General features: G+C 35.7%; 1 protein-coding gene across 3 annotated transcripts in view; it reads left to right on the top strand.

Moving 5' to 3' along the window:
- SLC16A7 (solute carrier family 16 member 7) overlaps positions 1 to 25,531 on the top strand; it is a 172,139-nt gene that overhangs the window by 33,559 nt on the left and 113,049 nt on the right. For 2 of the 3 annotated variants that reach the window (XM_060112786.1, XM_060112788.1), the window contains exon 1: positions 24,427 to 24,496. The exons of the other annotated variant lie outside the window; for it this stretch is intronic. The gene's annotated coding sequence lies outside the window, so the exon portion shown is untranslated. Of the gene's footprint in view, positions 1 to 24,426; positions 24,497 to 25,531 lie in introns of those variants that run through there. 3 annotated transcript variants of the gene reach the window in all.

Raw genomic sequence — 25,531 nt, 5'->3', positions numbered from 1 at the left:
TAACACTGTTTATTTCCAAAACCTCTGCTTTTTTTCTTCCCTTGCTCATAATTTCAGTGACATGTCTGTCTTCAGAGTTTCAGCTCCACCCTCTAAGCTGGTGGTTTCTGAGTCTACAGCCCTTACCCTGACTGATCTCTTGCTGCAGTCCTGCATGGCCATTGCCTGTATGATGTTCCTTTTTTTTTTTTTTTTTTTTTTTACATCTTTATTGGAGTATAATTGCTTTACAATGGTGTGTTAGTTTCTGCTTTATAACAAAGTGAATCAGTTATACATATACATATGTTCCCATATCTCTTCCCTCTTGCGTCTCCCTCCCTCCCACCCTGCCTATCCCACCCCTCTAGGTGGTCACAAAGCACTGAGTTGATCTCCCTGTGCTATGCGGCTGCTTCCCACTAGCTATCTATTTTACGTTTGGTAGTGTATATATGTCCATGCCACTCTCTCACTTTGTCCCAGCTTACCCTTCCCCCTCCCCATATCCCCAAGTCCATTCTCTAGTAGGTCTGTGTCTTTATTCCTGTCTTGCCCCTAGGTTCTTCATGACATTTTTTTTCTTAGATTCCATATATATCCATTCATGCTGTGCCAGTATTGCAAATCCATTAATATCCACCCAGTCTTCCACATTGGGAACACAAGGTCGTTCTTGACATTTCTTACCATCTTGTACAACCACATTTTCATCAAACCCTTAAGACTCAAGCTATAACCTTGAACCCAACATTTCTTTCCATTCTTGTTGCCACTGCTTTAGTCGGTATCTTTACCATCTTCTACCTGAACTACTCCACAGTTCTTCCCTGCATTTTGTAATTCTCCCCATTGCCCTCAAAGCAATTTTACTGAAAAGCAAATCTAATCATATCTTTCTCATGCTTAAAAACCTATATAGACCTCCCTTTACTGTTGTGATCCATAGCCTTCCTTTTGCTGTCAAGCACCATCGTATGTTTTCAGTCTCAATTCCTGCTCTTTCTGATCAGGCATCCAATGATTCAGGGCCATCGTTTGCTACATCAGGAATCATACCTTTGAACATTCTGCTCTTTATATCTGAAATGGCTTATTCTTCTTCTCTAACTGAATGTCTTTCATGACTCAGTTCAATTCTCATTTCCTCTATGAAATCATGCCAGAGTCCCATAGGAAGCATTTATTGCTTTCACAGGAACTTAATCTACCCCTGCTGTAGCTTTGATCACATTTGACTATAATTATATGCTTATATGTCTATCTCCTCCACTATGTAGTGAGGAAAAAAACACTTCATTTCTTTGTGTGTGTGTGTGTGTGTGTCCATGTGTGTGTGTGTGTGTATTTTAACCCAGCACCTAGCTTAGGGCCTACCATATGGGATGTCCTCAGTAAATAATAACTGAATAAATAAATGAATCAATTAAGTAATGTCCCACCCAGCATTCAGATTAAATTTTCCCATATGTAGGTTAGAGATATAACTGACTTTTTAAGACTACATTCATTCTCAAAAGACTCTTCTCTATCTTCATTTATATAACAATTTGTTTGTTAGTTGGTCTACTTACCTATTTATCTGTCTTAGCTCAGGCTGTTATAATAAAATACCATAAACTGGTGGCTTAAACAACAGACAATTATTTCTCACAAATCTGGAAGCTGGGAAGTCCAAGATCAAGGTTCTGGCTAATTTGATTTCTGGCAGGAGCCCTGTTCCTGGCTTGCAGATGGCCATTGCCTTGCTGTGTCCTCCTATGATGCATGCACACGTGTGACTGAGATTGGGATCTGGAGCAGGAAAGGGAGAGGGAATAGATAGATACGGTTTTCTGGTCTCTTCTTATAGGGGCACTAATCCCATCCTGAGGACCACCCCACCCAGGACCTCATCTAACCCTAATTGCCTAGCAGCAATTCTACCTCCTAATATCCTCACATTGGGAATTTGGGGGGAACAGAGACATTCAGTCCATAACATTTTTCATCTAACTGTATCTATCTGTCTCCATTTCAGCATTATACAGTGATAGAACAGTACTTGGAGAACTCAGATTTCTCAAATGTTAATCAAATTTTCTATCCTGAAGCTATATGCCTAACTATTAAAAATGATATGCTCTTCTCATACTTGTTTAAAATATTATATTATGACCAGTGTACCTATTACATATTAAACTACAAAAATTATCTACTCATAAGTAATAAAATGAAAGAAAATAAATTCATTTTTATGTGCAACTTTAAGATGAAAGTAGTTGATGGTATTTATAAGTTGTTGCTATAAAAACCTTCTACAAAGCATTTAAGAATGTGTGCCTATGTAGAATTTCTTCAACTTCAAATTTTATTGTCATTTCCCAAATATGCTTCTATGCCTTTCTGCATCCAAACTTTTGATATCTGAATTTAGTATATTTTCTTCTGCAGTCTGTATCTATTAATATTTAGCCTGTCCTTCAAGGGCAGTTCAAATTCCACCCTTTTCAATACTGCCTATCCTGATGACCCCAGCTAGAATAATCTGTTTTCCCTTTTGAATTTTCATAGCATTCCCTGATTGAATAATGTTTTTGGAACTCATATATTATCTTACTTTTCAACTTTTTATGCATTGCATGTAAACTTTCTGAAGAAAAACATGTTTACACCTTTCTATGCTATGCAATAGTCACTAAAGTGTCATACACCGTAGGCCCAGATCATCAATTGTTGAAACAAGGAACAAAGGAGTGAGAACTGGATTAACTTTGTGGAAATTGTGATACCTCATGGCTCTCCCATCCTTCTCTTTTTATGCACCACTGATACTCTGGCAGAATGATGGCTCCCTGTTGTGGTCTATTTCCTTGATGGGGTGCACTTCCTCTTTGGGAAGCTCATAGTCCTTGCTTTACCTTGAACGTTATTATGCATAGCATCAAGTGGCATATATTGGTTCACTAGTGGAACACTCAAAATATGAGGAGATTTTCTGCCTTTCATAGGTTAAAATGTAATACAGAGCATTCTTCAGATAGCAGTATTTTGACATAGTTGGAAAATAATACTTAAGAAGCACTGTTTACCAGTGTTATGAAAATTGGCACCTTGCTAAACCTCTTTGGAGCTGTTTCCTTATCTGCAAAAGGCAGGTGGTGAAACCTCTCTTAGCAGGATTGTTACAGCTATTGAATGAAACACACATGGAGGTTACTTGGCTTTTACTGGGTGCGCCAGATAAGTCAGCTCCTTTCTCCCAACTAATGGCTATGGACTAAACAGTGAAAATGATTCTTATTTAGCATAGAATCAGCTAGCACTATGAGAAAACTTAACATAGTAGTTTTGTTACCTTGAGTTTTGAAAGTTATGTTTATGGAATATACATGCATTTCATCTTCAATGATTTTTTTCACGATAACTGTTTCGTAATAAACTTGTAAGATTAGAATTGTGTCTTTCCAGGTGCTAGTTAAACATTAAGCTAATTCTCTGATAAGAGGATTAAATGATTAAAATCAGTGGTTTCTTGGTATCCAGGAGGGAAAGCCTTCAATTTCCTTTTTGTCAAATCACATATTTAGAAACTAAATGTATAAGACATTTGTTTCTAGGACAAATAGCTGGGAAATTTGATTGTATATGTATTGTATTCTTTTTCAATAGAAGATATTTATAGCTATGTATTATTAATTACTTAGGTAGTCCGTTTATTTTTTGTTAAAATTCAAAATTAGAAATTTTGAATTCAGACTAGTTTTAAGGTTGAGGTTGAGGTAGAGGGTGATGGAAATGTGTTTTCAGGCTGTATCAGTTTGGCTTCCTGAAGAGTTTGACATACTACAAGGCTATTTCTTCAGCTTTTATTAGGAATTGGATTTATTTTCTTCCTGAGTTTAGGCTCATAGCTCAGGCAATGACATAAGCTCTTCTGCTGCTAGAACAGGTCTTTGGGAAGAAAATACATTCCATTCTGTGCTTTTGTTTATAGCAAAATGTCAAGTCAGTTACCTACTGAACTCAAACCTCAAGAATTCTGGGATCTCAAACTTGAAATAGATGGACACATCTGCCAGGAGAAGAATATTGGTACTGGATTCGACAAGGCCTAGTAACGCAGTGTTATATTTAGATTCAGATAGCCAACAGGAAATATTATGGTTCATGCTATTATGTATTATTGTATATAACTGCCTCGTTGATCCAGTTAAAACATATATTGAGTTCTCTACATGTTCAAAGCACAGTTCTACATAGAGGTTCTTGGGAAAGTAAATATAAAGCAAACCTGATTCATGACTGTAGGGAGGTTAAGTCAGTGTGTGTGTATTTATGTGCATGTTCATATGTGTGGGTGGGGGAGGGTAGGTCAGGGATAGGGAGAATTAAAAAGGCAAGTAAATGACTGTAGTGTAATATAAGATACAGAGAAAGATACACAAGAGAGAGGAACAGATCTGAGAAGGGAGGAGTCACATTTTGATGTGCATCTGCCCCTTAGAGGTAAATAGGGTGAGTGAGAGATGTACCAGCAGAGGGAAGGCTGGGGCCTAAGTACAAAGGCCAGGAAGGAAAGGGTCGAATTAATTGAACTTCATTGTAGGCGATGTGGATGGAAGTAAAATGGATTAAAGCTACCTGGTAGAATTTGGTATTATTTCACTATTAGAGACGTTAGATTTAACAGAGTGTGATTTTAAATTTGTAACTTAAAGTGGAAAAGGGTGGGAATCATGTTTCCAACCCTGATCTTCTTTAGATTCTTTAAACCAGTCTGGGTTTCTCAGCCTCAGTATTATTGATATCTTGGATTGGATAATTCCTTTTATAAGGATGTTTAGAGGCAGCCCTGCCCTCAACCCAGGACTGGGACTAGAGGGAGGCAAAAGAGGAAGGTAAGCCATGGTTTTAAGGAGGCACTCACTCCCAGGGCCCTATGAGCTTTAATCTTGTGTCTGGGTGACCCTAAGAGTGAGTGAGTGCCTCCTTAAATTTTGAGCCCCAGGCACCTCCCATGCCTGCCACAGTCCTGGCACTGCCTGCATCCACTAGAAGCCAGTAGCACCCTACCAGTTGTGACAGCCAAATAAGTCTCCAAAAACGTCCCAGGTTAAGAAACACTGCAGTCTAACTGGAATAACTCAGCAGATCTCTTTTTCATTTGTAAAATGCCAAGTGGAGCAGCCAGCAGTGTGATGGAATTCAACTGAAAGGTAGCAACTAAATACAGGTACAATTTGAGCTGAGACACACTTGGGGAGTATTTGAAGAGAGAGCTGTGGGAAGAAGCTGCTGTGATTAATGGGCTGATAGGCCTTGGCATTGGAAAGAGACAAGGGTTTGTATGAAAGTTACCTGAAGGTGAAGGATCCATTCTGCTGTTAATAATATACCTGACTTCTAGGCCTTGGCTGCATTGAAGAATAATAATTCTGCTGTCAATCTTGGGGTCGATATAACAAGACTTCCAAGTATGTTTTCCCGGTGCTCATACTAATGCTCAAAAAAAGTCTACAGCATGCTTGTACTTTATTTTCTTTTTACAAAATTAGGCTGTCTTCTTGGTTAATACGTCACTGTGCTTATATTTGCTGTTATCAATTCTACTCTATTCTGTTTTCTTGGGCTCTGGGGAAGCTGTGGCCCTTGGTATTGTGCAGTTTGTGCAGTGTGGTTGCCAAGATTACAGATACATCAGACCCTAGTGGACTACTAACCATATCAGTTACTATGAGATCACAAAGACACGTAATATTGTGTGTATTTTCATGGTAGGGGTTAAATACAAGTGATACGGTTAATTAATCTTTAGCAAGAGTTTAAAGCCTGAAATTCCAGGTGTCTCACATTCAATAATGTGTCAACAGCACATAGCTCCATATATTTTTGTGGCACTTAACCACAAAAGTTGGTATGTGATAATAATAACAACAGTTGAGTTTTATAGCTCACTAACATCTACCAGGCAGTGTCCTATGTGTTTTATTCGCATTTATTGTTCCAGTAGCCTTTGGTGGTGGCTAATATTATTATCTCTATTTTATGGATATGGAAACTAAACTTAACCAGTTTCATTAACTTGCCCACAGTCATATGGTTAGGATCACTTGATTCCAGATCTGCCAACTCCTGAGTACATGTTCTTAAATATTGCTTCAGGGCTGCCTGTAAATGACCTTGTGCGTTGTGCAGGGCACAACTCCAGGTGTCCGCATACACATTGTACACATTGTGAGTGCTCCAAGACTGTCCTGTTAGGTGCACACACAAAGAAGTGAATTCTAATGCTTTTAAGTGTTATTTACTTTTACATTTTTATTGCATGGTATATAGTGAGTGATGGGAACCTGGGCAGGGATTTCTTTCCCTCCCTCCCTCCTTCCTTCCTTTCTCCCTTCCCCACTTCCCCCACCTTCGCCCCTTCCTTCCTTTCTTCCTTTCTTCCTTCCTTCCTTCCTTCTTCCTCTTTTCTTTCCAGCAAGGACATGCCTGGATGTAAATTCCATTGAGGAAAGGATGGAATTCAACTAAAAGGTTGTTTCTTGCCTATTGTTATTTCCCATATTCTAGTGCAGCTAATGCTCTTAGGAGAATGAAACTCCCCCTTTAGAAGTCCTCCTTCAGGTAGCATTAGTGAAAATTGTATAATGCCACCCATTCTTTTTCTGAGGCCTGAGGCTAGAATATTCTCTCACTATTATTTATTATTGTCATGGAGCCATTAGCTTTAGCCATTAGAAGCTATATTTATACTAAAGGTGTTACAGCTGGATGTATGTGCTCCAAATTCTCATTACATGCTGTTGACCTCTCCCTATAAATCTCAGCTTGGAGATATCAGCTTTCTACTTGTTGGCTCTAATTGGAAAGTTCTCTGCTATATCCAGGTACAGAATGTACTATCAGAGCTTGAATTTCTGCCCCGTATTAACATTGCCTTTGTGACTTATTTCCTCAATTCTCTTTCCATTGGCAATCCGGCTGAAACAAATTCCTCAGTTTTATATACAAAGTGAGCTTGTAGTAGAACACATTACAAATCATGCAATGCAATAAATGAGAGCACAATCTAATACTTTTACCATTAGAAATTAAAATGTCCTTTACAAATTAATTACTTGCACACCATTTTTTCACTTAATAATTTAGAAATAAATTCATGCATTTTTTTTCATCAGTTTGAAACTCATTTTACAGTTGAAAATCCAACTGTCAAGTATGCAATAGGAAATTTCATGAAGAGTTTGTGAGGAGTTATGTTATAATTTCCTGAAACCTACCTACACTTCAAATGGTTTCTAATTTTATGGATATGGAAACTAAAGACTCTTGTGTAATCCAGAGGTGACAAAGGGAATGTTTGTGACTTGATTCATCTGTCATCAGGAAAAATATTTCCCTTAGAGAATCCTTTAGATTTCCCATATATTTAAGCTGGTGAATTTTCTGATGGTGTATCATTATATCCTTTTTTTGCAGTAGGAAGCCTATATACCATACTTAAAAACTCTTAAATACTCAAACATTTCTGTTCTATGTTCTTTACATATGTTAATAATGACATACTAGAAATCAGTGTTACTCAGATTCATCTAAAGTGCATACTTAGAAGTATTTTTGTCTTCAGTAGATATTTAAATATTTAAACAGTTACTTCTCAAATTTCAATCAAAAAGCACTTACTTTGAAATAATTGTGTAGGGTATGCTGAATGTGAGTTTTGTTCTCCTTAGGTTTTAATTTATTTTTTCTATTAAAAATTGATTAAACAGTTTTCAAATAAATGAAGCTCAAGCTACATGAGGCCATGAGGTAAAATGATCAAAACTGTATAATTTCTAAGTTAAGATCTATGTAGAATTATGATATTTCCAAAAAATTAAACACGAATATTTCCTTTTTCCTCAAATGAACTTCTTTTCCCTAGCATTAATATCAAGAAGCAATCAAATAGGACAAATTTTAACTTAGAAAAATCTTCATTATTGAAGTTTGAGGTTAAATAATCATCCTCTTTTTGCTAATGTATGGAACAAAATTTTTCCAGGCCTTTTCTGATTAAGTTATTCTACAGAACATTTAGACTATGTGCTTCTCTTATATTTGGTGACAAAATATGTGTACAAAATAGGAATTTATTATTGGATGTTGTTACTTTCAGAATTATAGGGGTGCTGGGCAAATTCAGCTGAAGAGACAATAGGTATATTAAAAGATAAACTTCACTCTGTATGACAGACTCTAGGTCCATCCACCTCACTACAAAGAACTCAATTTCGTTTCTTTTTATGGCTAATATTCCATTGTATATATGTGCCACATCTTCTTTATCCATTCATCTGTTGATGGACATTTAGGTTGCTTCCATGTCCTAGCTATTGTAAATAGAGCTGCAATGAACATATTGGTACATGACTCTTTTTGAATTATGGTTTGCTCAGGGTATATGCCCAGTAGCGGGATTGCTGGGTCGTATGGTAGTTCTATGTGTAGTTTTTTAAGGAACCTCCATACTGTTCTCCATAGTGGCTGTATCAATTTACATTCCCACCAACAGTTCAAAAGTGTTCCCTTTTCTCCACACCCTCTCCAGCATTTGTTGTTTCTAGATTTTTTGATGATGGCCATTCTGACCAGTGTGAGATGATATCTCATTGTAGTTTTGATTTGCATTTGAGTGAAGTAAGTCAGAAAGAGAAAAACAAATACCGTATGCTAACACATATATATGGAATCTAAGAAAAAAAAAGATCATGAAGAACCTAGGGGTAAGACGGGAATAAAGACACAGACCTACTAGAGAATGGATTTGAGGATATGGGGAGGGGGAAGGGTAAGCTGTGACAAAGTCAGAGAGTGGCATGGACATATATACACTACCAAACGTAAAATAGATAGCTAGTGGGAAGCAGCCGCATAGCACAGGGAGATCAGCTCGGTGGTTTGTGACCACCTAGAGGGGTGGGATAGGGAGGGTGGGAGGGAGGGAGATGCAAGAGGGAAGAGATATGGGAACAAATGTATATGTATAACTGATTCACTTTGTTATAAAGCAGAAACTAACACACCATTGTAAAGCAATTATACTCCAATAAAGATGTTAAAAAAAAGATAAACTGAGGCATATTAAAATTCTTAAGAATTTGAGCAAAAAGCTATTGGAATTATCACCAAACCAGAAGAGGTTAGCAGTGCTCCACCAACAGTAGCCTAGGAGACACTTTTATAGAGAAAAAGCAGAAGCAAAGTAAGGAAGTTGTTGGCTGGCTACGGCTTACAGCCTAGTTGGGTGCTTGTGATTGGTTGCCTTTAGTGTTTTGATTTCATAACCGTGAGGCACTTACAAGCATAGATTTTGGTTTGCTTACATAGACCTCCACAGCATTACAGCCACCACAGTCTAACGGCCTCCCTGTTTAATTAATTTAACAAGAAGTACACACTTTGGATATGTATTATATTATGAATTTGATTGCATGGATTTAAGAGAGATTTCAGCTTTCATGTAGCATCAAATACACTGTGTTAATCCAAATGTTACTCTCTGAGCGCATAGACCTGACATTATTTTTCAGATAATATGTAGGTTGTGAGAAAATAGTTCCTGATTTTGAAAACTTAGAAAATTTTGTTTCTATTTCCAAAATGGATCTGTGCTAGTCAAGTACCACTGACCTCTTTGCTCATTTCTTTATATAGAAAATGGAGACCATGGTTAAGAATAGTCAGCTTCTACCTTTTGAGTATTAAAGAAGAAAGTATCACTAAGTCACACTGCTCAATTGTAAATGTGGTCTTTTCTGGTTTAGTAGAAAGGTTATCTTTGTTTCAACCTCAGATTGCCCTTAGTAAAAGAAGCAGCTCCCATTCTGATCTTTTTGGGTGCACACTGGAAGACAAAGGAAGAAATGTGTCACAAATATTAAAAACTGTTAAAAGTGCATAAACTTAGGATACCACTAAATGTTAATCTGTAATCTGTAATACCCACATAAATGTCTCAGGTTCAAAGGACACTAACAGAATGCATTTGGGGACAAGAGAATTTTTCCCTCAATACTTTTAATACAATAATAATCTGATATTTTATAGTGACTAGTCATTTCCACCTCTTTGCCTCCCTGCTCTTTTATTATTCTATTTCTCTGTTTCCTCCTTCTTCTTTCTGTCTTGGCATTCCCCTAAAAATAGGAATGTATTCTATTATCGTGGTCATTGCCTTTTATTTTTTAAGTTGCCATTATTTTCCAATCTTGTGATTCTTATTTTATAGGAACTACAATTCTGGATGGAGGAAGAATTTTAAAAATAAAGTTTTTAATAGTACTTCCTTTTCTGTTGTATTTCAGTGGGTTAATAACTTTTTCTGAAAAAAATATAATTGATAGTGCTATGTGTTATCAAATGCTAAGCTGTCTGCAAGTAGTATATCATTTTATTATTTCAATGACCTATGAAGTATTTCTATTTTGGAAAGGAAGAAACTTTGACTTTCAGAAGGTAACTAAATTTTCCAAATTCACATAGCTTGTTAGTGGTTGGCCCAAGAAAAGACAGATCCTGACTCTTAATTCTTAAATATTCTGCAAATAATTCTTGGATCTCTTAGAATTAAACATTACTTAAATAGTTTCTCAGTACATCAAGTATAAATATTAAAACCTCTTCCATGATAATCTTTTAGAAAAAAAAGTTTATATGTTTCTAAAAAAGTGGACTAGAATCTCTGATACTTGTGTTTGCTTATAATTAACATAGGAAACATAGTATTAAGTACTTGTATGAATATCAAATTCTAAGAACAGCAAAAGTATTTTCATGTGTTCATATTTCTGTACCTTATCTATTAATACATGAGTTGCATTATACCTTGGTTGTTGACATGATCTGAATTAGCATAGTTCTGTTTTCTTCAAATCAGCTTCAAATACTGATATGGTAGTTTGCAATCCAATCCAGTTTTTGTCTATCATTGGGAAGTATCAACTCAGTAATACACACCTGACCAAATTTTATAATCCTTTAGGCTCATGGGCTCTGACCTTGAAGCCTTTAAAAAATATGTTGTTTTTTTTTTCCCAAAGATTCTTAGCAACTCCAAGACTTGGTCCAGGATTTGAAAGCTAATTTTTCATAATGCTCTTGCAATTCTTACCATCTTTCTTTGATTTTATTATTCCCTCTCCTGGAAATTAGTCTTTAGTTTGCTCTGTTAGTTTTTGTTTGCTACAGTGTATTGTTGTGCTCCTGTCTTATTCCTCCTCTTATAATGTTCTTACAGATATTATTGTTTATATGCAATGAAACAAACACAAGAACAACCCAAAACTACAACACAAACTCTTTGTGATACTGAGGGAGTTGAAACCATGCTGTATGACCAAAGTGATGCAGGAAAAGACAGTGCTGCCAACAAAGAATGGCAGCCATTGTCACTGGCTCATTCTCATCATGAGCTTAAAATTCACATTTCTACTTAGAGCAACATCAGCAGATGCTAACCCATATTTCAGCCTTGTTCCAAATTTAAATGCTTGTAAGGAAACAATAATACTGCTAGAAACGAAGGAGGCATTAGACTTATGCAATTTGTAAGCAGACCGGAAGGAAATTTGTGATTTACTCTTTGTTTTTAATATTTGACTCTTGGGGGAGGGTGGATTTCATGGTTGCAACTTATACATTCTATTTAAATTTTGGTGACTGTCCCATTTTTGTCATTGGAAATAATATGTTAACTTGAACTCTGCACTCTGACAGAAGAAAACACCTTAGAATTTCATTTTTCCAAACATTGAGATTGTTCTTTTCATTTGCTACAAGAAATTAAATGACTGAGATTCGGAAAATAATGTAGTGCTTTCTCTAAAATACTCTTGGATTCCATCTACCCAAATAACACAAGGATCCATGCCACCATTGGCTACTAAAGCCATTTATCATGCCAAATGTTTGCAATTGTGTAGGATTTATTTCAATGATTTTTTTTTTCTTTTTTACCATTTGACTGACAGATGTAATGAAAGTCATTGGCAGCCCCTATCAAAAACAAGTGCTGCTGTGTATTAACAACTGAAAATACCCCTTTCATCTTGGCAACCTAATAGAGAGCCTGGTATTCTAAATGTCTTCTCAAAAAGAACAGAGAAATTTTAAAAAGAATATCTTGGTGCTTAGGCAAAGTCTCCTCAGAAACCTTTAAACTTCTGCTGTACAGGTTTTCTGAGAGGAGCTGCGTGTATGAAAAATGACTTACATGGGCAAATTGAGAAGTCTAATAAGGTTTCTAGTTGAACAAAACACTGAGGGCAACATTTGTATAGAAGAAATTTTTAGTATATGTTTGTTTGTTTATTTATTTTTACAGTTGACCCTTGAACAACAGGGGTTTGAACTGTGCTGGTCCACTTCTACAGGGATTTTTTTCAATAAATACATACTAGAGCACTACACAATCTGTGGTTGGTTGAATCTGTGGATACGGAACCTCGGATACAGAGGAACTGCGGGTACGGAGGGCCGACTATAAGGTATACTGGGATTATCAACTGCATGGAGGTTCAGCGCACCTAACCCCTCTGCATTGTTTAAAGGTGGATTGTATATACATACACGTATTACTCGAAACAATCTTGTATAAACTCTTTAAGCTTTTTCTCTGCCTTTAAATTGGAGCTGTGGTAGCTGCCAGGGTACGTTGTAGTAAAATAGCACACACAAAGTATTTGCTTAGGTAAATCTGTATCCTGCACCCACCTCTTCCATCTCAGAGGCCTTTCCTAATCACATTAGCTAAAAGGACCATTTCCCCCAACCCCGTATTCCTATGATACTTTAAAAAAAATTTACCTCATACAAAGCAATCCTTTTAATTTGTCCGTTTGTATCCCCTACTAGGGCAGAGTACATTGTGTGTTGATTTTCTGCAAGATTCTCCTGAGTCTAGTCTTATACATAACATGCACTCATGCACTATTCATTCATTCAAAAATAATTCTTAGTACTTATCTTGAGATGGGGAAAATGTGATGAACAAAAATGAAGTCCCTGCCCTTATGGGACACAAAACTCTTTGTATTAAAAAGTAAATTTTTTTGATAGTTCCAGATTTATTCTATAACTGCTCAATAGTTTCTAGGGCTCTTATTATATATGTGTCAGAATAGAAATAAAGCTAGTTTCTTTTTTTTTAATGTTCCCTTTATAACTTTTCTGCTTTTATTCCAGGGAGTCACTTTAGCATGGGTAAACATTGTCGGTTATCATTGTTTCTTACTTTCTCCAGTTGTGAAAAGAGGGAGCCAATTCCAAGGCTTTTCTACAGCCTAGGGCTTAATAAACCATTATCAATTGTGCTTTCCAATGTGTGTCAGTTTCTCTTTATAGAGAGCCTTTCTGGCCTTTTCCTAGATGTTACTAATAAGGCAGCTTAGAGTTTTGTTTGGTGGGAAGATGTGCAGTAATGTTAATAGTCCACCATTTTGAAATATCAGTATTCTATCCAAGTGACCTGAAACACTGAATAAAAGTCTAACGAAACAGACGTTTCCTAATGTTGCTTTAAATGGTGTTTAGAAAAAAATGTTTGAATTTACAGATTTTTTAAAAAATTAAATTTATTTATTTAATTTTTGGCTGTGTTGGGTCTTTGTTGCTGCATGCGGGCTTTCTCTAGTTGCAGCAAGTGGGGGCTACTCTTCATTGCAGTGCGTGGGCTTCTCATTGCAGTGGCTTCTCGTTGCAGAGCATGGGCTCTAGGTGCGCGGGCTTCAGTAGTTGTGGCACAGGGGCTCAGTAGTTGTGGCTCGCGTGCTGTAGAGCGCAGGTTTAATTGTTGTGCCTTGCAGGCTCTAGAGCACAGGCTGAGTAGTTGTGGCTCATGGGCTTAGTTGCTCCGCAGCATGTAGGGTCTTCCCAGACCAGGGCTCAAACCCGTGTCCCCTGCATTGGCAGGCAGATTCTTAACCACTGAGCCACCAGGGAAGCCCTGAATTTACAGATTTTTAAGATTGTAACCTTAATTTATTTTAACTTAAACACAGTCTAATAAAAAACCTTTCCTATCCATTTTTGTGCTGGAGTAATACTTTATGAACTGATGTGACAAGAGTTGCAAAAGTTGCTGTCTTAGCGTTTCCCGTATGAATACACTGTCATTTGTTTCTTTGCTTCATACTGACCCTTGGGCCTGGAATGTCCTTCCCCTTTTCCTTTTAGCTCACTGGTTCCTTTCTATCTTTTAAGAAACATTGCTTTTTCTAGGATTCTGTCCCTGTCTTTACTTACCTGAGGCTGGTTAGTTATCATAAAGCCATGCACATCGTTATTTCTCAGTGTTTTCATAAAGCCGTGAGCATAGTTATTTCCTTTATCACATTTTTCATAATTATTTTTTTCTAGCTTTGCATCCCCTAATTAGTCTGTGAGCTCTTTGATACTAGAGACTTTATCGTGCTCTGGTTTGTAACAATCTAACCCAACACAGTGTCTGGCACATAGATTGTTGCAGACTTTTCAGGTGGCTATAACAAAATACCACAGACTGGGCAGCTTATAAACAACAGAAATTTATCTTTTATAGTTCTGGAGGCTGGAAGTCTGAGATCAGGGTGCAACGTGGTCAGGTGAGGGCCCTCTTTCAGGTCACTGATTTCTTGTATCCTCATATGATGGGGGAAGTGAGCTAGCTTTCTGGAGGCTCTTTTATAAGGGTCCTAATCCCATTCCTAATAACTTTCCAAAGGCCCTACCTCCTAATACCATCATCTTAGGTGTTAGATCTTCAACATAGAATTTTGGGAGACACAGACATTCTGAACAGAGCATAGATCATGCTCAGTATATGTCCATAAATGGATGAATAAAAATTAAGGATTAAGATTGGATCCAATTCTTTGTGCAGAGGATAGAGCCTCAAAGAAGGTATAGTCCAAAAGGGAGAATACAATTCAGCAATGATTACTTTTTCCCTTGTGATAATGTTTGAAGTTATGAAGTATAGGGGCAATAATGAAATGAAAGTTGATTAGGGAAGAGTATGCATTTTAGGCCAGAAAATTGAACTGACAGTGAATTCAGATTATGGTTATGGGGACCAATTGAGAAGGATTCTTGAATGATTACGCAGAATTTGCAAGGAGTGTACAGAGTAAAGAATGATGAAATTTAATTGAAAATAACTTGTTGAAACTTTATAATAATTGGGAAAATAGACACGAAGGTGTTGGAAAATTCATTTTAATGCTGTAAATTATTGATGAATTATCACTGCTAGCATATGCTCAAAATAGATTTATGTTGTCAATTTTTAAAAGCCCTTGGATAATTTAGATTAATATAATTCACTTAAACTCTATATAAAGTATTAATAAGTGACATTACCCACCACCTTAAGACCTGCTCCATGTCATGGACTGTGCTGCATATTTTTGTATGCATTATCTTTAATACTTAATCCAGTGCAATTGTTCACATTTTACAGATGAGAAAACAGAGGGTTAGAGAGTTCATTCTACTTGTCTTTGATCACACAATTCATTAAATACCAGATCTGGCATTAAATCCATTCCATTTGAATTGAAAGTTTGTGCCTCATTACACTACACTGTAATATACGCCAATGAGTCTCTGAAGTACGTATACATTTTCAGCATGAGTTTAAAGTGTCAGGCATAAGTGTATATAATTTAGTTATCTTTTATGTGGTCACTCATTCATTCATTTATTCATTCATCAAACATTTATTGTCTATGCACTGAGCAAGGTACTGCATATAAAACACATTTGCATGCGCTTTTGGAATTTATAGTGGAAGAGAAAGGCATTTAGAAATATAAATAACTATGTAATAACAATCTTGATAAATGCTATGAAGAAAAATACGGTGCCTTTTGTTAAGTAGATTACAGAGCAGGGTTCACATGTACTTACTTTCCTGTGGGCAAATGTAATTAGATTTACAATATAGCTTACTGTAACTCAAGAAGATGCTTAAAATAGCTCTAGATAAGTGGTACCACACCAGTGTAATCAAGCCGAACAGTTTGAAAACATTGCTCTTCCAGCAGTCTTTCGACAGTACAAAGGGAATTTTGGTGAATTGAAGAAAATTGTAATGTTATACCTAACAGGTTTTGAAACTTTACCAAATGTCATGTCTGTATTTCAGCTTTGGAAGGTGACTTTGGAACTATCTCTACAATGACCTACATCTGTTCACAAAAGATAATAAATATCCATGAAGATGATTATTGCACTGCCCTTTAGAGAACAGTATCTATCCTGCTGCAACTCTGAGTATGTGGGAGATTTTGAACTAGACATATTGAGAGAGTATTCGATAAGTTTGAGTATTTGGCTTCCTGTATTGCTAACATTTGGCATAAAATCTAAACAGCAGTAAAACAGGAGAATTTATATCATTTAAGACCTAATAAAGCTGAATGGCCAAACTAAAACAAACAACCAAAAACATTTTTAAAAGGCAAACAAAGCAAGGCAAAACAATGTGAAACTTAACCAGATGTTAATAGCAACTTAGGTCCTGCCTTTATTGTAGTTCAAAGGTTATGACAGCCTAAATTTCGGTTTCAGAAGTTACCTTAGGCCTGTGTTATAATGATGTTATAAGTAACTGGCACTTAAGGAATTTGTGAAAATTGCAGAAAAAGCAAAGTCAGTGATCTGTTTTTTTTTTTTCTCACCACCAAATGTGTGTTGTAGTTTGACTTTTCTTTCTGCCTTCTCCATTCAAAATCTGTTCATAAACGGATGGAAAACTGGTAATTTCCTGACAGTTGGAGGTACTTTTGTAATTATCTGTAAATCTGAAAGGCTTGAGACTCTATTTATTAGCTGTCAGGGAGCCATTGAAATGCTTTTCATGAATTAAGTAGAAATGTATGTTAAAGATAGAAGTTAAGCAAGAAATCCGATACCATAATTGAAACTCATTGTTGTCTATCAACTCTAGGTATTGTAAGGCTTCCCTATTATCACCTTTCCTGAGAGTTCCTTATCCTATCAGTACTTCTCAGTATCCTCTCCCTTGTCTTTCTTTCCTCCTCTCACAAAAGAGGAATTGTTAAGTTGGGTCTTGAGGAATAAATAGGAGCTTTGCTAACAGAAAAGTGAGAAAAGGATTCCTTGATAGGCACTGACTTCTACCAAGGCAGTAAAAACGTGAAGGTTTGAAACAGCATGGGTTAAGCTGAAAACTGAATTAATTCAGTGTTGTTAGAACATATAGTGCAAGGGAAGAAGTGACAGTAGAGGAGAACGATGGGGGAAGGGGTCAAAACAGATGGCAAAACCGTCCAAGATGAAGAAGAACTTATCATATATTAGGTGAGGGCCTATTTGGTGACCAGGAAGGGGCTTACCTCTACTACTAGGGCAGGAGGGAATGAATGAAGGATTAATAGAGATACAGAAATGTGCACAGATAAGAACACACTTGTGAGATTTCATGCCTGGTCTGATGGTTTTCATTTTCTTTGCAAATAAGAAGCCTGGTCAACCACAGGTGATGACAGAGTGGTTAGGAAACTTGAGGAGAGAGGAAGCTGTTTAGAACTGTATTGGAAAGGAGAGGAAAGTACCAAGAGGTGTGAAGAAAGCTTACTGGAGAGGCACTGAGAGTCCTGCTAAAACTGAAATCTATGAATGTGTATTGGCATCCATCTGTGCAGTTAATTTATTTTTTTAAAGCTCTACTTAGTACTGTAATTGTAGGGCCCATTTTGAGTTTGGAAGTTTCAGGTTCCTTGTTGCCAGAAGACAAAGTTGACTTGAGAACATTGATGATTATAGATGATAGATGATAGATTATAGATGATATTAATATTTATTGAGTGCTTAATGTGCTAGGAATTGTGTTTAGTACATTATGGACATTGCCACATTTATTCCCCTCTTTCCTATGAAGTATAAGTATTATTCCCATTATAAAAAACAAACTGAGAATCCTGTTAAATAATTTTCCCAAGATATTTTACCAATGAGAAGCAGAACTAGGATTTGAATGAAGATCAACAGTGCAGCTGAGTAGAAAAAAAAATTGAGGTTAAAAAGCACTAATAGCTTGGGAGAAGATGTAAGTGTCAAAACAGTGGAAAATTTCAAGGAAATTCCAGGACAGAATTGATGGAAATAAGGTTTTTAGTGTTGTATAAAAGATGGGAAGCTAATTGGGAATTGGAATGTCAATGTTTAAGACTCCAGTAGTAGAAGCATTCAGAGTGCCCATTAGCTTCAAGTTGGAAGTTAGTTACTGAAAGGAGAGTAGAAGTGGAGGTTGTGGATTCTCTGGCTAGGTTATTGATCACAGTGCATGATTATTGATCATCAGTATTGATTATGGTGAGACTTTGGAGTGAAGAGAAATGGATTTTGAAGAAATGATCTGAAGGATGATAAGTCCTAGTTTTCAGGATGATATAACTTGATGAAATGAACTTAAATGAAGAAAGATTTCTTTGTATGAGTTGAAAAAGTAATGACAATAAGATGCAGAGTGGACCTAGGATTATGGTGAGCCTCTGTTCTGGACCTAATGATATGGAATTAGCATGTATTCAAGAGGGCTCAGTCTAAGTCAGGTCTTCAAGGAGAAAAGATCGTGGAGAGAATGCAATGTCTAGGTTAGGAATAAGGAAATTTATTTGAAAAAATGGGAGCTCTAGAAGATACAGTGAAAAATATTGGGAAGGATATCAAGAGGGGTGGGGTAGGGTGGAGAGTATGAACCAAAAGGAAAAAATACACAGTGTAGTTGTGTGAGTATGAGACTGAGAAAGAGGATTAGTGATTGGAGGAAACAGTTAATTTAGGACCTGAGAGTATGAGAGACAGAAGCATCAGTGGAAGTTGATGGCTTCAAATTTGTAAATGGAGCTTATATTTAAATGTGTTTCGCTATTTTGATTCCAAATAGTGCCATGATTTGACTTCAGCCACATTAATATTTGAGCTGAGTGTGGCGCTGTCCAGAGTTCTGTAGGTGTTGAGCTGATGGAGGTATCTTGCTGGTCAATCATTCAATATAAGATCTGGATTAAAAATAACTGGATTTATGCTTCTGGTTCTGTCACTTGCTTAATAATAATTTACTTTAAAAATCTAATATTGATATTAGTACATATTACATAGACATATTTTTCTAATATTTCACTTATTCAAAGCATCACACTGTATTAATATTTAGTGTTTAGGATTGTATATCATCACCTTTTGATTATTAGGACAGGTTTCTACTTAATGATGTTAATTTCTATTGCTATATTTAAAAACAACATAGTCTTACCTAAGCATTTGAATAACTGTAACACAAATTAAGAAATATAAATGGGGTCTGTAGATTTACTTTTTCCAAAATGTATGGAAAAGAAAGGTGGCTTATAGAAAATAAAGGAGATAGATACAACATCATCAAGTGGATTTTCTCCAAAAATTCATCAGATTTTAGCACTGGAAGTGTTTTTACACATCACATAGTCCATCCACTCATCAATGCAAGCATTCAAGGTCTTTTTTTTTTTTTAAACATCTTTACTGGAGTATAATTGTTTTACAATGGAGTGCTAATTTCTCCTGTATAACAAAGTGAATCAGCTATACACCCCCATATCTCCTCTCTCTTGCATCTCCCTCCCACCCTCCCTATCCCACCCCTCTAGGTGGTCACAAAGCACCATGCTGATCTCCCTGTGCTATGCGGCTGCTTCCCACTAGCTATCTATTTTACATTTGGTAGTGTATACATGTCCATGCCACTCTCTCACTTCATCTCAGGGTCTTTTTATGAAAGATATATCTTCTAACTGTATGGTAGTTGTGGAAATAGTGAGCAAAATTGAGGTTGGAATGTTGGCTCCTGCCCCTAAAATTGTGTAACCCTGAAAACTTGGCTTCTCCAAGCCTAGTGTTCCCTGTTCTATAAAATGGGAATGCTAGTATTATCAAAGAGTAATTGAGAGGATTGCAGCAGCCCATTTAACTTTTAGACACCTCTAGCTATCAGAGGTTACATTTACATGGAACAAAACTCTGTCTCTGTAGTTTTCTAACATATTTGCTGTACTTCAGCTTCCTGGAATTGCATTAGGAAGCTGAAAAATCATCTTAACACTAAGTTTCACACAGAGTTTAATTTTTGATATTTATGCAGCAATCTGGGCTTTGACAACTCAATAATAACAATGGTTTATTCTCCCCAAAGATAAATATTGAACACCCAACATATATCAGGCAATGCTATGTGGAAGCCCCCCCAGGCAAAATCAGTCATCAGAGGAGTCACGTATATCCCAGGAACCATCTGCTTTCATGTCCCTGCTGTGCTCAGGTGCAGGCTGGGAGCAGCCTGTGGTAAGTGTGGATTCTGTGCAAATCCAGCAAAGGGTTTCAGAGCTCAGCAGATTGTGCCCTTGGTCACTTACACTCCATCTAGCTGGAGGTCTTGGAAGCACCTTGTTCAGGACACCACATCATATGTGTCCACCCTAGTTATATGTAAAAATAATATTGCTAAAGGGTCTGGTGTACACTTTGTTTCACAGAATAAAAGATAAACGTAAATTTGGCTGTAGGGAAGACAGCAGCTAATAGGAGCTCCGATACCTTTTGCTTTCTTCACATTTCCCCATGCCAGCCCCTTCATAGCCACCTGCACATGCATCATAAAAGTATGGTGACACCAACAAGACAAAATGATTAATTAAGACATGCTTTTGCAATGTGGTTTGGCTTCAACCTTCTTCATGGTTAATTTTCAATACAATACTTAAAGAAATTATATTTGTTTTCAATACTGATCAATTTTCTTTCATTTTTGACTTCTCAATTATCAGGCTGGTGATTTACATCTCCATAACAAAGATACGTGAGCAAGAATTTGCATCAATATTTTTGCTAAAGTTCTGCAATCACAAATTTCTGTTCTTCTGTCTTCTCACTTTATGTTTATTTTAAGATGGTTTAAGTCATTACCTTGAATTATGTAATTTTGTTGTACTTGTTTACAGATTTTAGGTTATACTACTTATTAAGGAGTGCAATAGAATTTCTTGAAGTCGGCCATGACAATGGCTACTTACAGTAGCTGTAGATAGTATTTCTGTAGTTGTATATTACAAGGCTTTGGAGAATCTGCCTCCTGTGACTTTCAAAGATCACCCTTTGAATAAGAAGGACTTATTCTTTAGCTTTGTCCTAATGCCTTCACATTCTACAACCTTGGGTCAGTCAGCCCCTTGTCAGCTGATGTGATTTTACATTTTTGCTTTGATCATTAATCACTCACTTTAAGTTCTCCTTTTGTACTGTTTGCTATTTGCTTCCAAAACAAACATGCTTTCTGTGCTTGTGAGGAAAGGAAAGGAGAAAGAGAATTAAAAGAAAATAGTAGGTGGGTTCTCAGTTATTTTTTGCTTTATTGCTAATGCTAACTACTATCATAAAGTTTGGAATTATGATTGAAGTATTCGTGAATAATTCATTCAAGGAACTTTTTCTTAAGCCCTAATGAACACTGAATATTTCCAAATATGATTGGATGATGCAATTAAGTTAAAGGGGAAAACTCTCTCCTAGGAGAGTAGGTTTATCTGCTGTTTCTTCTGAAAATTTGAATGTGGATTTGCATAGTACTAATTATTCTTTTTAGCTCTACTATGTTTTCTAAAATATCTTCTTATTTTTGGAGGGCTTTTTGTCCATTTTGTCAAATATATGAATAAATTTACCTATTTTAACTAATGTAATTTTTAATTTTTATCACTCGGTAGTAACCAACCATGTGTAAACATGAATGATATATTTTCCTCCTCTACATCACACTTCTTAGCCCCTTTAATAAGAACCTTTATAAAAATAAGATCATGAACCCTGGGTAATGTATTTTAGTTGCAACAAAAATTCCTAAGTTAATTAATTATGAGATGACTGTACACCAGACATAGAACTTCATGACACCATGAAGTATTAAAATACTGAAATAGCTGCTGGTTCTTTCTAAAAAGTATGGCCATTTAAATCACCTAAATAATGGCCTCTGAAATTACAGAATTAAAAAATTATATTTTTTCTACCTGATAATTGGATAAGAGATTGGAAATTAATATAACCTTCCAGGAGCTGAGAGATTCCTGTTTTTTTTTACTTCCTTTTCTTGTTTGTATTGTTTTTCACTATAATGGATCAAGGAATTCCTTTTAGCTTCTGGACTTTTCTAGAAGTGTGCTAAGTTTTGGGTATTTTATAGTAAGGGACCTATAACACAAATTGTTTTTTTCAATAAGTAAAAGCCTTTGTCAGACTTCTCTGTGATTTAGCCATGCATGTTTCAGAAGGTCACATATACTAACTTTTGTACAAGGTGAAGTTTACTCAGAAGGTCAAAAGGCATGCCAAAACAAATAGAAAGCATTTTATTTCATTTTAACTACATCTCTTTAAAAAAAAAAGTGTTTATTTAATGGATATGATCACATGACTGTCAAATTAGTCCTTTCTTTTTTTTTTTTTTTTTTAACACATATCAGCTCACAAGCACGTACCTTTTAAGGTCTGTGGCCTGTTTCTGTTTAAAAAAAATAATAGTAAAAGTACACAATAAAGCAAATGAGAAAACTTTTGCTGCCCTATTTTCACAACAAAATACTGTAAATTAAGATAATTCTGGTACTCTGATGTTCTAGAGTCAAATCAGGGAATTTCTAAACTCAAACTGTTAAAATAAGTTTACAGTTAAGATACAAAGGAAAGAAAGAAAACTTCCTCATCTCATTATTCTCAAATGTTAGTAACATTATTTTATCTCACATGAGAATCAAAATATGAGAGAGGTTGCTTTTGGGGCATGGGGTAAATAACATAATTATGCAGACAAAAGTGAATTACTCAAATAATACCAATATATCATCGTATCTACACATGAAATGAATTCAAAATTATGTAATTCAATGGTAGTCACTGAAGCAAAATATTAAGTGTAGTAAGATGTTATGTCCTTAAACATGTTAACTTTATTATATAAATTTTACTTATTGTGGTGTAGTAATACCAGTAATTTTGTAAAATATATTTTAATATTGATTCTAAATTCAAATAAATTTAATTGTCACTACAAGGAAGTTCTTCACATATATTATAGAGCTGACAAATTTTCATGAGATATTTACTAAATGAGACAGTTATATGTGCATAGTCTGCTTTTTATAGTCTTGGAAATTCCACAGTAAGCAGATTGACTGCCAGTCTGAAATTCCTTCCGTTTTAGACTACAATGACAAAGTTCTCCTGTCAAACAAGGTAACATTGCAAGTGCTATCTCAGTGACATTGTATTATCTCTGTTCTCTCCTCTTAGTCTTTGCTCCTGTGAAATATATTTCAATAGTCTTTGCACTACACCATACTCTGTAAAACAATCTGATTTCTCTGGATCATATCTAAAAGTTGATTAATTATATTGGTTAATAATAAGACAAATAGGACTTATGTACGTAAATATAAGTCTCATATTTTTCAAGTCAGGAATAAGCAAGGATCTAATATTTATTCATCTATATAAACTAATATTTTTCACTGTTTCAAGTACCAACTATTAATAATAATAATAGTTCTTATTATATTCTTCTTTTTCTTCTTCTTATTTTGTTGCCAAACACTATACTAGTATTTTACAAAATATTAACTGACTTAATTTAGTAGTCATGATTCTGAGTTAAATACTACTACATCCCCTTTTTTTTCCAGGTAAGGGGATTGGACAGAGAAGTCAAAAACTTGTCTTAAGGTCTATATAATCAAAGAACGTACAAAGAATTGATGGTCAAATTTTGACGATCTTTTACAAATTTTTCTGATTTATTGTTAGAACTTAATAATCTTACTGAAATTCTCTTCAGTTTTCAAATTAATGCATTTAATGTAAATAGCCTTAATGTATTTATGTAAAAATTTCAAGTTATTGATTTATAAACATACACATATACACACATTTATTTATTATCCTACCAAAAGTGGAAAGAAAAGTTTCGCAAAAGTTAAAGACAAGTTATTGTTTGTTTTGAAGTCCCAAATACTTTGGGCTGAAGTGAATCTCTTTGATGTTTCCACAGGAATTCCTCTACACTTTGGGAAATATGACTTAGGACAGAAAATATAAAGGCAGGCACAAATAAAGGCAGTCAGTCACCATAGTTATGACGGGTTAGTGGTGATATGAAGTAATTTAACTAAACAGTCTGTCCATATCTAAAGAGGGCCTTGAAATAAAACCTTGGAGATTTAGAAAAGGCAAACAGCAATTTCAGCCAGTGCAATAGAAAGCTACATGCTATCAAGTCTTTCAGAGATGGAGTTGGATACTTTTTCATTTTTCTTTTTATCATGCATCTCGATATTTAGGTGATTATTCTTTCATTCTTTTAGGAGTCACTCTTAAGATGTGATGCTTTCCTGTGAAACCTTAGACACAGGAATCTTGGAAACCAAAGGACTCTAGGACTCTGTGCCAATAGAGCTGCTTTGTGAGTACCCTCAGTGTATAATAACGTTTTCTTCTATCTGAGTCATTCTAAGTCATGCTGCTGTGGAACTGGTGGATCTTAATGTGAACGGGAATGTTAGCTTGGCTGGTGTTTAAATCCATTTTCAAAACTAGAACAGATTTTAAAGTTGGCACTTTTAGCTTTTAGTCCTTCTGTGAGTCTATATTCTGTGTGATCTTGGTCAAGAGATTAAGCTTCAGTTTCTCTGTATATAAAACAGAGCTAAATATACAGACTTCCTTCACTGAAAGGATATTATAAAGGTAGTAAATGATAAATTTCAATAATAATAATTATATTATGTTATTATTACTAATATGAATGCAGGTTTTAAAATAAAGGGGGAGGCTTTAGGTATATACTTTTATTGTTATCTTTGTCATTTACACCCTTTAAAAAATAACTATAGTTTGAACAAAAATGCTTATATTGGGAGTTCTCATATTCATATTTTATTTATATTGATACATAGTTTTTATTACTCACAAAGATTTAATTTAACTTGACCCTCAAAACAATCCTGGTGTAAAGAAGGTCAGGGAATATTATCCCCACTGTGAAGATGAGAAAACTGACCCTCAGCACTGTCAGTGTCTTGTTCAAAACTGTATAACTAGTAACAGAGAGAATTTGAAGTCAGATGTTCTTATAACCAGTCTATGCTCTTTTCAAAAACTATATTTAATTGGCCACATTTCCTTTTTGCATTTGGATTGCTACATACTTTATATTATAAGAGTATTGTGATAAATTTACAAAGTTGTATCACCTGTTTGTCAAGAACAATTCCTAGACCAACTGTATGGTTATATTCTGCCTTCATTCTCACGTTCATGAACACATCTTCGTATGTCCAGGTGGTAGGCAGAATAGTGGCTCCCCACATCCTAACCCCTTCACCCTGTGAATGTTATGTTGCATGGCAAGGGAGAAGTAAGGCTGCTATTCAGATGACCTTGTGATTATCCTTGATTGTATGTATGGGCCCAATGTAATCACCAGGGGCCTGAGAAA

The sequence above is a fragment of the Mesoplodon densirostris genome, chromosome 11, assembly GCF_025265405.1.
Source record: "Mesoplodon densirostris isolate mMesDen1 chromosome 11, mMesDen1 primary haplotype, whole genome shotgun sequence".
Classification (NCBI taxonomy): Eukaryota; Metazoa; Chordata; class Mammalia; order Artiodactyla; family Ziphiidae; genus Mesoplodon; species Mesoplodon densirostris.
This window is presented reverse-complemented; position numbering and strand designations above follow the sequence as displayed.